This window comes from Spermophilus citellus (genome assembly GCF_964194105.1).
Source record: "Spermophilus citellus genome assembly, chromosome: 11".
Classification (NCBI taxonomy): domain Eukaryota; kingdom Metazoa; phylum Chordata; class Mammalia; order Rodentia; family Sciuridae; genus Spermophilus; species Spermophilus citellus.
In genome coordinates this window covers 133,129,351-133,142,907 of record NC_138192.1, presented here as the reverse complement: position 1 = coordinate 133,142,907, position 13,557 = coordinate 133,129,351, and the positions used below count along the sequence as shown (strand labels likewise).

The 13,557-nt window shown below is 46.4% G+C and overlaps 1 long non-coding RNA gene across 1 annotated transcript; it reads left to right on the top strand.

Annotated features, from left to right (window-relative positions):
* The first annotated feature begins 3,666 nt into the window (after positions 1-3,666).
* Positions 3,667-5,892, top strand: LOC308630887. Its single transcript, XR_014018064.1, has 3 exons — positions 3,667-3,889; positions 3,985-4,085; positions 5,480-5,892. It is a non-coding gene; the product is annotated as an uncharacterized lncRNA (long non-coding RNA).
* Positions 5,893-13,557: the final 7,665 nt, after the last annotated feature.

Here is a 13,557-nt window from a genome sequence, read left to right as displayed (position 1 = left end):
GTGAGTGTGTGATGTGTTTCACATAATGACAAAGAGCCACATGGGAATCACATGAGTGTCCAGGCCTGAGTGCTGTTATCCAAAGGAAGTGCTCGCCTGGGCTTCCTCCTCCCCCCGGACATGCCCATGGTGGGGAGCCTACAGGATTGTGAAGGAAAATGAGAAGTGTCACCCAGTTCTTTTCACGAACTCATATTACCCTCCAAAATAAAGGCCACCTACAGAGATTCCTGAACTGAAGGGATTCGGGAGCTCCTGCCTCCAGGAACTCTCCTGGAACCCTGGCTGCCCAAACAGTGGGTCCACACAGGCCACTCAGGCAAAGGGTGTCACCTTTTGGCAAACAGAGCTTGTGCCAAAAAGGGGTCAGGACGAAGTCGTTCTGGGGATTATTGTGACCCAACCGATCACAGATGCTATAAAACTTACAGACAGTGGTGCTAAAACCTGGGGGTGTCACTAAAACCTGGGGGTCAGAGCCGGGGTGGAGGCCAGCAGACGCTCTTTTCACCACCTTTTACAGTAGCCACTGGACAGGAGCCGTGAGGATGGAAACGAGGTGTGGTGATTGTACTTATTAATTATTAATTGCTTATCATCATCACTTTTCTCTTAATTTCCAGAGGTCTTTCAGAAATCAATTTCTTTTCTCCGAGTAAAGAAGCAATAAAGAACTTACCTGAAATTCAGCAGTTCCTTAGAACCCAATCGAATGCATTTTTGATAAATAGCATGTGTAGTGTGATGTGATTTTTATTAAGCTATTTCTATCCATCCATTAGTGTATTGATCTGTCATGACACTTCTGGGATTCTGCTCAACGAACCTTTTTGTCTTTTCTTTTTAGTGGTGTGGATCACCTGTATAAAAACGGACATCTTTGTTTCCAAAACACCAAGTTGCTTTTCCCCAGACTCCTTTGCTCTCCTTGTTGTGAGCTACCCCTGCAGCAGAGATTTAATTATTGTTGTGGTTTTCTCATCTCTCCTTCCCAAACCCGGCACTCCGGCTGTTCCCCTGCACAGTGGCACGGCACACTCTGCTCTGTGACTTTCTCTCCCCTGCTGTGGCTTGTCACCTCAGCGCTGCCCTCTGCCTCAGCAGGCTCACCCCGTGGACATGGAAAGCACTAGCCATAGGTATGGCAGTCCCCTCCGGCTCCTGCCTGCACCTAGCGGTTCTGGGCCCTGGTGCTCCAGTGCAGAGTGCTCGGTGTTTCTGGAATTTTTATACCCGGGAAGGATGATAGCCTTCAACACTCTTCTCTTCCGCAATCCTCCCAACCCTCTCAGACTCTGATGTTCCCATGTGATTTAGTGCCATTTGGTGGGAGTCCAAGCATCCTGTTGGTGTCCTACTCAATAATTCATGGACTGCATCGCCTCATCTGGGGTGATTTATCTCCTTCCACAATCAAATCTACGCTTCCGAGGATAAGATATGTTATCTCATTTACCCACAGAAAGTGTCCCTCAGTAGCACTTACATCTCTCAACAGAATAAAATATTCTCCTCGTCCAGGTCCTGCTGTGTCTTAGGAAATTTATTCCTTCTCTTCGAGTGTCATGGTCATTCAAACAGCTTTGCTCCTTCTGCTCTATTTTGCAAATGTTTATTTTTCAATTATAGGAAAACTGCTGATTTTGCATATTAATTTGAAGACCATGTGATGCCCTGAATTCCACAAATTCCAACAAATTTTTTTTAGCTGATTATTTGGTATTTCCAGACAGATAATTATACTCTCGTCAAGTTATCTCTTATCTAATTATGTTGGCTGGTGTTCCCAAAACAATATGTTAAAAAATACAGTGAACACAGGCATGGTCAGACGTTAATTTGAATGGCTTTATTGTGTCAGCATGACAATGATTTTTGCTTTGAGATTTTAAAGAGCTACAGTGGATTCTTGAATTCTTATGTAATACCAGTTCTCAGTAGACGTGTGTGTGTGTGTGTGTGTGTGTGTGTGTGTGTGTGTGTGTGAAATTAAGGTATGTTGGATTTCAGCAGATGGGTTCTTGGGTGTTTATTGGATTTGTTTATTGGATTTGTTTGTTTATTGGGTTGGTTTATTGGATTATTTTCTCCCTTTGACTTATTGAGTGCTGAATTAGTTACCGATTCCATGCTGGATAGCTGGGTTCAAGGGATAGTTCCTCACTGTGGTGGAGCGAGGCCTGAGCCTGGGCAGGACCAGGGTGGAGACAATTCTGAAGCTAATGCTTAGGTCTCAGGGCAGTTCTCTGAAGGTCTGGGTGGGGAAGGGGGCATTTTAAATGACACGTGGCTCTCCTCTGCAAGCTAGTGCCCATTACTGGGACTAAAGGGGTATGTGTGGGTGCTGAGGTGCATACAGGTGGAGCCAGGGGTCAGCTGTCTGTATCTTGGTGGTAGCACCAACATTTGCTTGCTTGACTTTCCTGCCACAGCCACCAAGTGCACACACTTCAGAGGATGCTCTACTTGGAGTGGCCTAGCATAGACATGCTGCCTGCCCTTCCCCTCTTTATGCCCCAATCACTGGGCTGGGGTCTGGTCCCAGGTCTCCCTGGGGTGCTCTCCCTCTCCTGTGCATTGGATGCTGTGAGGAGGCCACAGCCCAAGTGGACTCCCTTCACCCATCCTCTCTGCTCAGGTTCTGGGGCTGAGTACCCTCCTGCTTCATAGGGCCATGTTGTTGTTCTCCAAGTTTATACCTCGTGGGTCATCCCACAGCCATCTTTAAGAGAGGGCAGCAAGTAAGTCATCCCTGGTCATGCTGGGTTTTTTAAAATGACTCAATCCCTGTCTCTCTCTCTCTCTCTCTCTCTCTCTCTCTCTCTCTCTCTCTCACCTGTGCACTGTACATATGTACAAAACCTCTTTGGCCAAAGTTTGAAACTTAGGTGAGTCAACACAGAGGGCCCAAGGCCACCACCATGAGGCTCAGATGATCTGCTAGATTCCAATCATCCTGTTGAGAAAGAAGACTGGTTCTGGGGGAATTGTCCACGAGGCTACTTCAAAGCCCAGAAGCCTGCGCTGGGAGCTCTGCATCCAGACCATCCCCAGGCCACTACCCTCTGGCTGCACCCCTATCCTGCTCAGAGGTAGGGCCCTCGATTCCCCTCCATTTAATTATTTCAGGGTCAGACCCTGTCTCTTCCAAGCTAACAGAACCCTGATAAATGCATCATCACTAATAAGGGCCAGCCTGGCTCTTTGGCCCCAGTCCCCGTCTCTCTGCACGCTGCGGAAGCAGACAACAGCACTCAAGTGAACTCAAATCATGCCTTATATTTTTTCTGTATTTTTATTGTCATTAAAAAAATGCTTCCGCACATGAGTGTAGCTCATTTATGAGTGTACAGTTCAAAAGAGCTTGCTTCAGTTTTCAGGAAGCCTCTGGAGCCTGGAAGAGGTCAGGAGCAGGGCCCTCCCCTGCCTGGTGGGCAGCAGGTGGGGGCAGTCGGGCCACAGCCCTCTGACCTGCCCAGCCCCAGAAGAAAAGCAAGCAGGGGCTGCCCCTGGACCTCCTAAAATCCTGGCTGTTGGAGCATTTTCCTCCAGACTGACCTTCCCTACACCGAGATGGAAATGAGCCGCAGTAGCCCTTGGCCCTGAACCCAGCTGGCTGCCTGCTCCTGTGGCCTGGCTTCAGGAAACAGAAGGAGGTGAGGAAATCAACTCTAAGGAAACACCGAGAGCCAGAAAGAATGACTGCAGTCGTGAGGCACGGGGGGGAACCAAACTCGGGCATCTGATAAGTAGGTTCATTAGCTCGCTGACCCTGCTGACCTACCCAGGAAGCCCAAGGCAAGGCCTTTCCGTGCAGGGATGGCCGCTACCCAGGCCAGAAGCTCAGACGGAACCAGAAGACGCCTTCTACAAGCCGAGGGAAGCGCAGGTGTGAGTGTGGGCCCTGCTTGTCTCTGTCCTGGGGGATGTTTGCTGGGAAGAGCTTTATCTGGAAATGTGAATCAGGTCATTCTCCATCCACAGTCGCGTTGGAGATAAAAGGCCTGATGCGTCAGAGAACTGCAGAAAGCAATCTGGAGGAAAACTGGTTCCTTGCACCCTTTCACGGGAAGATCAGCTCATGGGTAGGGAATGTGATTTTGAATCTGGACGCTGGTGACGTCTGTTGCTTTATTCCAGGCAGCTGCCAAGCATCAGCAGACAGCAGGGACCACCAGGCATACCAGGACATGACCTGCCATGTCCCCACTGTGAGCCAATGCTGGCTTAGGCTTGAGCCGGGCTACAGGTCTTGAACCTACCAGCCACAGAGTCCCAGCACCTCTGCCCTCCCCATGAGTGGAACCGGCCCCCAGGGGATGTGGGGCCCCTGGCTCAAGAGTGGATTCCAGAAGTCACAGGCTCAGGCACACTGAGGTCACCACGGGGGGCGGGGGGGAGGGCTGGAGGCCAGCAAGGAGGCCACTGCTGAGTAGCCTTGAGGTCCTGCAAAGGGCTTTTGTGTTGTTGGCTCCCACATCTCGGGGCAAATCCAAGGACCTCGCAGTGACTCCATAGCCTGCCCCTTGTCCTAAGGCCTCCTTCTCACCATGATGCCGACTGCGGCCCCTCCCAACTCCACACCTGCAGGGACTCACCAGTGTCAGGCTTGGGCAGAATCCTCTTCTCCCAAGTGACCCAGGGGCAATATCCCCACAGCCTGCAGATTCCTTCTGCATCACCCTCACAGTGAGGCTGCCAGACAGTGACGTCGGGCTGATTCCCCCAGTCTGCTGGCTCCGTTTCCTTCTGTGGCACAGCTCACCCTGTGGCTTATGGACTTACACTTCATTGATTATGGTTACTGTTGCTTCCCCCGGAACGCGAGCACCACGAGGGAGGAGCGCTGTCTTTCTCACCTCTGCCTTTGAAGGGCAAACACGCCACAGGTGTGTTCTCATCGGACCTGGCTCCTCGAGTGGGTGCCGCCTCCCATCCTTCCCAGGAACCTGACACCAGGGCGGAAGGTTGGCATAGGAGGCCAGACCTGTAAATAAGGGCTGGGGCTGACTCACCAACTCCACCACCTCTGACAAATTCCAGGCCCGAACGGAAAGACGGCCTCAGCTCTGGGATGCTCGTGTGTGTGTGTGTGTGTGTGTGTGTGTGTGTGTGTGTGTGTAAACCACAGGCGCTCTCCGTGACTTACCGGGACGGCACCAGCCTGAAGGGAGCCCCAGAGCCATGGCCCCACTGCCCTAAGTCCAAACATTCTGGCTCCTTGCGGGCCCCGCAGCCAGTGGCTGTGACTCTGAAGCAGTTACCAGCACTTACACATGTGGAAAGGGCTCCTTCAAGGCCCCTTTCAGAAAAACAGGGTGGAGGGGCTGCCATACGCCCTGGTATCCTGGGGAGACTTGTTCCCGTCCTTCCTGTGTTTAATCAAGAGCCCTCTGAGGGGGCACGTCATCTCTCTACTCGTCTTTCTCTCTTTCTTCACATGCAGAATGTATTTATTTATTTTCGTCTTTGTTAACAGGGAAGTTACATAAAGTCGTAGGAATTTCAAGACCGAGAAAAAAGACCTATTCAGTGGAAGCTAACGAGTTCATTGCTGATGGTGCAGTCTGATTTATCTAGAAGAAAGGACCGAAGGGGAAATGGCAGCCCTGCAGTCGATGATAACCTCGGGTTAGCATAATATAAACTGTGCACGTTCTTTTATCCATCGCAACTGAATGAACCTTTGTGCGCCTGACGCTGGAAAGCAAGCCCAGGGCTGGGTGATGCAGAGGCCTCCAGGAGCTATGTGCCGTCCAGATGTCTGTGTGGCCTGCCCGATCCTCTGCCCAAGGACCTCACAATCCACAGCTCTTTTAAATGGCTTTCTTGTCACACGGTCTCGCACTGTGATGCTTAGCAAGCTAAAAATGCTGCTTCATAAGATATAAAATGTAGGAGCGATGACTCTCCTACACACGGGTGTCAAAACATTTTATTTCACTTCATTCCTATTTCAAGCCAGAATTTGGTTGAAAGTTTTAAAAAAACATACATCAAACAGCCAGAATCCAGAGGCCTACCCAATGAGTTTGCTTATTTTTCTTGGTAAATTAACAGGTTGGTTGGGTAATGTGCAGACATATGTTTAGTATTATGTATCAAAATCCCTAAAAGAATTAATATTCTTGGATTCCCACAGCTTCACCTCTAGAAACTAGAAACTAGAACTAACAAACTAAACATATACGTAACATATATTTACACACACACACACACACACACACACACAACCTGAGATTTGTGTGCAAGGATGTTTAATGCAGTTTTCTTTACAACAATGAAAAGGCTCCAACAAACAAAATCTTAAATAACCAAAAAAATTACAGCACAACCAAAATGTGGAGCATTTTGAATCCATAAAAATCATATTCTCACACTATCACAATATTTGTAGAAATTGTCTGAATTGTATACTTACAGATGACTTTATTTTCATTTTAAGCTTATTCTATTTTCTCATCATTTTTTTACAGATTCACACATTACTTTACTTTCTGGGGAAATCATGAATAACATCTTGGGATAAAACGAGCACACTCAGTGATAGACCATGGATTCCCTGATTCGGGCTGAACCTGGTACTTAGGAACCTACAGACAAGCAGCTACCAGTGTCCTGCGCACCTGGGAGCAGCTGCTGCCCCGCCCTGCCCTGGTGTCCTGCAGAGGCCAGGAGTCACTGGAAGCTGAGCTTCCCGGCCTGTAGGAGATGCCGCTGTTCTCCTGGCTATTCCTGGGTCTCAGAGATCCAGGGTTTCTCCTCTCTTCCTCTCATGTCCTGAAATTCCCTTGCTTTTCTTCCTCCTACTTTGTCACAAGACCAAATATAAATGTGCAGGGCCAAGGATTTGTCCTCGGGCTTGGCCATGAAATGAGACCAATGGCATCTCGATTTCTGGCCCACAGTTTACTTTCAGCAAGTTAAAATAACGCCTATAGAAACCTCGGTGGCTCCGGCAAACGTAAACCATGTCTCCGAAAACAACTGTTTGATTAATGCAGCCAGTTCCCGCAAGCAGCTTACAAATTCTGTGGGAAAAAACCAAAAAGCCAGTCAAAAAGCCTGCCTGGGGCTGGGGCTGTAGCTCAGGGGTAGAGCGCTTGCCTCCAAGGCACGAGGCCCTGGGTTCGGTTCCCAGCACCACATAAAAATATATAAATAAAAATAAAGATATCGTGTTCATCTACAACTAAAAAAAAATATTAAAAAAAAATGCCTGCCCAACTGAAAGGCCTAGCCAGGCGGTGTCTGGGCATGCGGCACAGGTGTCCCTGCAGGTGCCTGTGCTCTGTGACCCCCACCGCTGGAGGCCCCGTCCTGCTAGATGGACACCATTTCCTCCGGTGCTTTTCCTCACTGGTTTGGAAAACGCTCATGGCCTAGTAAAGTCTGAGCCTCGAAACCCAGGCATCTTCCAGGTGGCAGAGGGGAGAGGACTGGGCAGGCGCTGCCAGCCAGTGCCCGGGGAGTGTGGCTGCCTGCCTCCCAGGGTTCCTTTGCCAACAGGCCTCCACCTGCCCTCCACCCAGGAAAGGGCAGAAGGAGGGAAATGCTACTCTTGCCCACAGACCATCCCAGCTACCTGCAGAGGAGAGGCCAAGGCCCAGGTCGCTCATCACGACCAAGCTCCAGGTAGCCAAATCCATCACCATCAGTCTCCAAACTACTGGGTGCACGTCATCTGCTCTTCACCATGTCACCTGAGCAAGACCTGCCAGGTGCCTTCTGTGAGCTTTATCCACACAAGACACCACAGACAGAACCAGGTCAGGAAGCAGAAGAGGCACACACAGGATCATGAGGGGAAAGTACAGGGAGGTCAGTCACCATCAGGCCACCCTAGACATGGCCAGGCACAGTCACTGCAAAGACGTGGGTTGCTGGCCCTGCCACAAAGAATCCATTTACTCCTTTAATTTCATTCACTGACTTGGAAAATGTCCATTGGCCAAGAAACAGAAGGCCCAGGTGAGTTTGAAGCCTCTGAGGGACACCACAGAAGAGGTCAGGAGAGGTCCCTCCCCTGCCTGGTGGGCAGTGCATGGGGGGAGATCAAAGCAGAGGGCATTCGGCAAGTGAACAAAGGGTAGGCAGGCCCCAGGCAGATGGAGTGGCGTCAGGCAAGGCGGGAACTGGGGAGGCACGTGCTTTTGGTGAACAGCAAACAGTTTATTGAAGCCCAGGGGAGGGCCCCTGGAGGAAAAGCAGAGGTTGACAGATGCATGGGGTGCGGAGCTGTGCTCACAGATCCTTCATTCTTGCTTTCTCTGTGTGCCCGGGCTTGGTTCTGCCCTCACTCAGCGGAGAGAATGTAACAGCTCAGCTCTCTCCCACCTGTGTCCCACCTCCTGCGCAAGGACAGGAGTAGCTTCTCTTGGTCCTAACCTGGTGGGACAGTTGGACTGGATGTCACAGCAGCAAGGACAAGCAGCCCTGCACGTGACAGTGGTAGACAGGATCCCTATTGACCAGACCCTTCACTTTGTGGGCACAAAATCCCATGAGGTAACTTTTCCTTTGGGGCAAATTCATCCTGACATTGACTCTCTCGTCCTATGACAGGGACTGCAGTTCTCTCGAGAGGTGGTGACTGAATGATGTCTTCATGTTGAACTGTTAGAAGTGTGGGACCCGTAGAGAGTGGCCTTGTCCGGAGTATCCAGCAGTGGAAAGGTGCAGCCCCACAGTGCAGCCTGAACCAGCGGCTCGCACTGGGTTCCTCTAGGGCCTCCTTCCTGAGGTGCATGCACCACCTGCCATCTTTTCACCTGAGCTGACCTTCAGGACTGGGTGCAGAGGAGTCCACCACACAGGGGCCACCACAGAGGGGACCTGGGAGACCAGAGGCTGCAGCTGTAGGCCATCCTCCACAATTCCAGTGGGTCAGGCTGAGACCCTGTGCTCAGCCTCCTGCTCCCACCACCACCTCTCCCAGGGCCCACGGAAACAACAGACTGGGGAACTCTGACCATGGTCTTTCCTAGTGGGCCTCCTTCCCAGGGCCCTTGGAGCCTCCATGGCACATTCTGGCAGTGATCCCCACACCAGGCTGCTTTCCCCCAAGGCCCCCAGCTCCAGGGTCTCAGACTCGCCAACCCCAGTGGAACCTGGGTCCTTGCCCTGGAGGGTGAGTGCTCTACTAGGACTGAAGTTCCTGAGGGAGGGCCAACATCAGGCACCACCACCCGAGCCCAGGACCCCGTTCAGGCCTCAATGGAAGAGCACACACTTCCAGGCCTGACAGCAGAAACTGAAGAGGCACCCTCCTCACAATAAAAATCATGTAAAACTTTCCAAAAAATAATGGTTACAACAAAAAGACAAATGTGGTCTCCTTCTTCCTTCCTTCCTTCTGGGTTGAGGGTCAAACCTGGAGCCTTGCTCATGCTAGACAAGTGCTACACAGATAAGGTTGATTCACCCAAAGTTTCTCAAGCCTTTGACAGGACAGGATATGTTATGAGAAAAAGAGATAGCTACCTAAAAGTACTCGTCCTCGGGCCAGTAGGTGTCACCGGAAAAAAGAGGACTTCTCTTTCACAGAGTCCATACTGTGGAAATCTGGAGTGAGTTATTAGATAAAGAGAGGACAAAGAAATAGGACAGCTAGCCCCAAATGTTTATGGTAAGTCTGAAAACAATAAAAGTCATCTCTTAATGTCCTTTAGAAAAATAGATGGGGTCCTATTAAAATGTCACTCAAATTCTGATCCAGAAACCTAACTAGCATATAAACCATGTAAGAGATTAGCTGAGTTTTTAAAATGAGGCTTAAAATTGTGTGAATGATTATTAGGATTTTATATTATAAATCAAATACAACTCTGGCTATGGGGGAGTTAAAAGAAAGGTGAGATTTGTTCTACATCGAACAGGTAGGAAACTGGACACAATATATGAAACAACAATTTCCAGACATTGAAAAACAGGAAGTAAAAATACCAGGTAGGATGAAGTCTAAAAATCCAACACTAAGAAAGGACAACGTCTGATCCTAATTAAAAATTACTAGACACATTAATAAACGGAAAGTTACTATAGATACAGAGAAATCTGAGTCAATAAAAACAGAACTAGATATGATTAAGATGATAAAATTACAATAAGGACCCTTAAAATGGCTATAATACATGTGCTTCATAGACTAAAAGAAAAACATGAATATAAAGAGAAGATACAAATAAGACACAAAAAAGATACAAATAAGAACCAAACAAATATTTCAGAGAAAATTATCCATAAAATATAAAGTTTCATTGAATTGGGTTAAAAGAATACTAGAAACTGCTAAAGACCAGAGTGCACGGACACACAACAGAAACTATCCAAAATCATAAAGCAAAAAATACTGACCAGATTCTGAGTGACCTGTTGGACAATATCCATCCACTAACGTGTGTGTAAGTGGGGTTAGAAGAGGACAAAGCAGTAGTATTTGAGGAAATGCCAGCAGTATTTCAAATTTAATTAAAACTGTATCCCCAGATCTCAGTAGCCTAATAAGCCCTGATCTGAGTCAACTCAAATAAAGCCACCTGGCACATCACGATAACATTGATTAAAAAAAGTAGCAACAAAGAGAAAATCTTAAAAGTAGCCAGAAGGAAAGGCCCATTGAAAATGATGTGAGGCAGAAGACAACTCTAAGGGCAGGAGGAGGTAAAACCCGATCAAGTTCCAGTTTTATAGATTGTATGTTAAAGCTTTCTCAGACTACTGAGAATTTATCACTAGCTTACCTTCACCACAAGAAATGTTAAAGAAAATTCTCCAAGCAAAAGGAAAATCACTCCAGGTGGAACTTACCCAAGGGATGAAGATCACCAGAAACTGTGAACATGTGCAGAGATTTATTTCTCACTTTTTATTATGGCTTATTATTTTATTATTTATTATTTTATTATAGTTTATTTCTCACTTTTCCAATTTATTTCACCAACAACTGAACATTTGATAGCAAAATAATATTTGTTGGTATGGTCCATAATATGTATAGACAAAATGTATGACAATAATAATAAAAATAAGGAGAGTTACATCTAAGTTTTTGTATTTTATTTGAATGATGTAATAGCCTCTAAATGCAGAAATATTTAAAATGCATTTTAAACCCTAAGGAATCAAAACAAAACAAAGTGGAATAAATAGTGATACAATATTGGATGCAAAATGAAAGCATATATTATTTTTAAAAGGTGGATAAAAAGGAACCATGTATCAGATTAACAAACAGAAAACAAACATAAATGTGAAATTTTTTAACCCAAATATATCAAGCATGTTGGATGTAAATCATCTAAGGCTGCCTAATCACTAGCCACATGCGACTATTCAAATTTAAATTTGATTAATTTCAGTTTTTTTAAAAATTAATCCTCAGGCAAATTTGAGCCCAGGGCTCAGCAGTCCAGTGGGCTGGTGGCCGCCATCTTGGCAGGGCAGTGAGGAGAGTCCCTGGGCACAGAAAGCTCTACCAGAGCTTTGTACATGGTGTCCATGTGCACAGAGTGTGGGTCCAGACATGGACCCATAAACAGACGGTCAGACTGAGTGGGAAAACAAGACCCAGGCAGATCAATGCTGTCTAGGAAGGAAAAAGAAAGAAAGAAAAGTAATAAAGTAAAAAATAAAAGCAGCTTTAAACATAAAGACACAGGTTAGTAAGTAGAGACTTCAAACAAGAACTGGTACCAGGGGCAAAAGGGCTAGATTCATGATGATAAAGGACTTACTTCATGACAGGCCAACTGTTCATGGACTAATGACAGAACTTAAAACATCTCAATCAAAGACTGTCAGAACTAAGAGAATAAATAGACATCTTTAAATTATATTTGAAGATTTTAAAATTCTTCTCTCTTAGCACACAGTAGAACAAGTAGAAAATCAGGAGACCTTGGACTTGAAGTCAACCTAATTGAGCTTCATAGAACCTGCATTCCCAAACTGCAGAAGCCATGCAGGTCAGGTGCCTGAGACCAGCTCCACAGTAGACAGTGCATGTGGCTGTGAATGTCTCCATAAAGTTTAAAATATCTAAATCATAGTGCTTGTTTTGTTTATTGGTTTAACCACAATGGAATTAAATTAGAAATCGATACAGAAATATATCTGGAAATGTTCCCAAATATTTGGAAATGAAATGAAACTCTTCTAAATAACACAGAGGTCCAACAACAAGACTATCTCTCTGATGACTGATAACATTTGTTTAGAAGAAGACATAAACTCTCAATGTCAGAAATAAAAGAAGGGACTTCACTACAAACCCTTCAGACATTAAATAGGGGAAATGGAATGATGTTTTGTCAATACAATAACCTAGATGAAAAGGATCAATCCCACAGAAGGTGTGGTTGACAGAACGTATGCATGAAGAAACAGGAAGTCTCAATGGTCCTCATCACATAAGGAATCAGATCTGTAATTCAAATGTTTTCCAGATGATCCCACAGATAAATTATATGAAATATACTAGAAAGAACTCACAATGATCCTCTCTTTGAGCAGTTTTAAATGAGGCAGGCGTTAATGTTGACTGTAGCTACTCAGTTGTACATTGGAGCACCAGGGCTTGGTCCTCCTCACACCTGCAAGCAGCGTCTCCTTGTCTCACTGCCTCTTCTGTCCCCTCTGTCCCTGCAAAATGTCTCCATAAAGTTTAAAATATCTAGACCATAGTGCGATCTCTAGTGACCACCGTTCTATTCTGCCTCTTTGAGACAGTGGGGATGCTGATTGCCCTGAGATGATCCTCCCATGACCTGGCTATGTACGGAAACATCACACTCTATCCCCAAAGTGTGGATGATCATGCTTTAATTAAAAATAAAATGAACCAGTGATAACACCAACCCCACGCGAACTCCTTCAGGAAGCACAGTGGGGAGGGAACACTTCCAAGCTCACTGTATGAGGCCAGCCTTAACTTCATGCCCAAACTCAATGAAAGTATCAGTAAAAGAAAATTGTAGGTCGATCCGAGTCATATACAAGGATGCCAAATCCTTAAAACCTGCGAGGAAGTAATCATCCTCAAAGCACAATGAGATGAAGCACCTTGACAAGTTGGTTTGTTCCAGGAATAGAAGAAAATGAAAGAAATTTGCTATATTAACAGAATTTAAAAAGAACAACATTGCAATTTCAGAAACTATAAGGAAAAAACAAAACAGGTGACGACACTTACATCCCTTCATATTTTAAATCACTGGGAATAAAATGTCCTCATCCTGCTAAAGAAAACCTACCATGGTACTGCAGCTAACTTACACTTGGCAGTGAGGTTCCAGATGTGTATTCTGCAATGAAGAACAACACAGGATCATCCCTCTCACCATCTTATACTGAAGGTCTCAGCTGGTGTGACAAGACAAGGTAAAAACAATTCAGATTAGAAAGGAAGAAGTAAACTGCAACCAGGTATGTGGCAAATCCTAAAGGATTTTGTCAGTCAGATGTCCATCACTATAACAAATAACTGAGATAAACTAACTTATAAAGCAAAACGGTCATTTTGGATCACAGTGATAGAGGTTTAGTCCATGATCCACA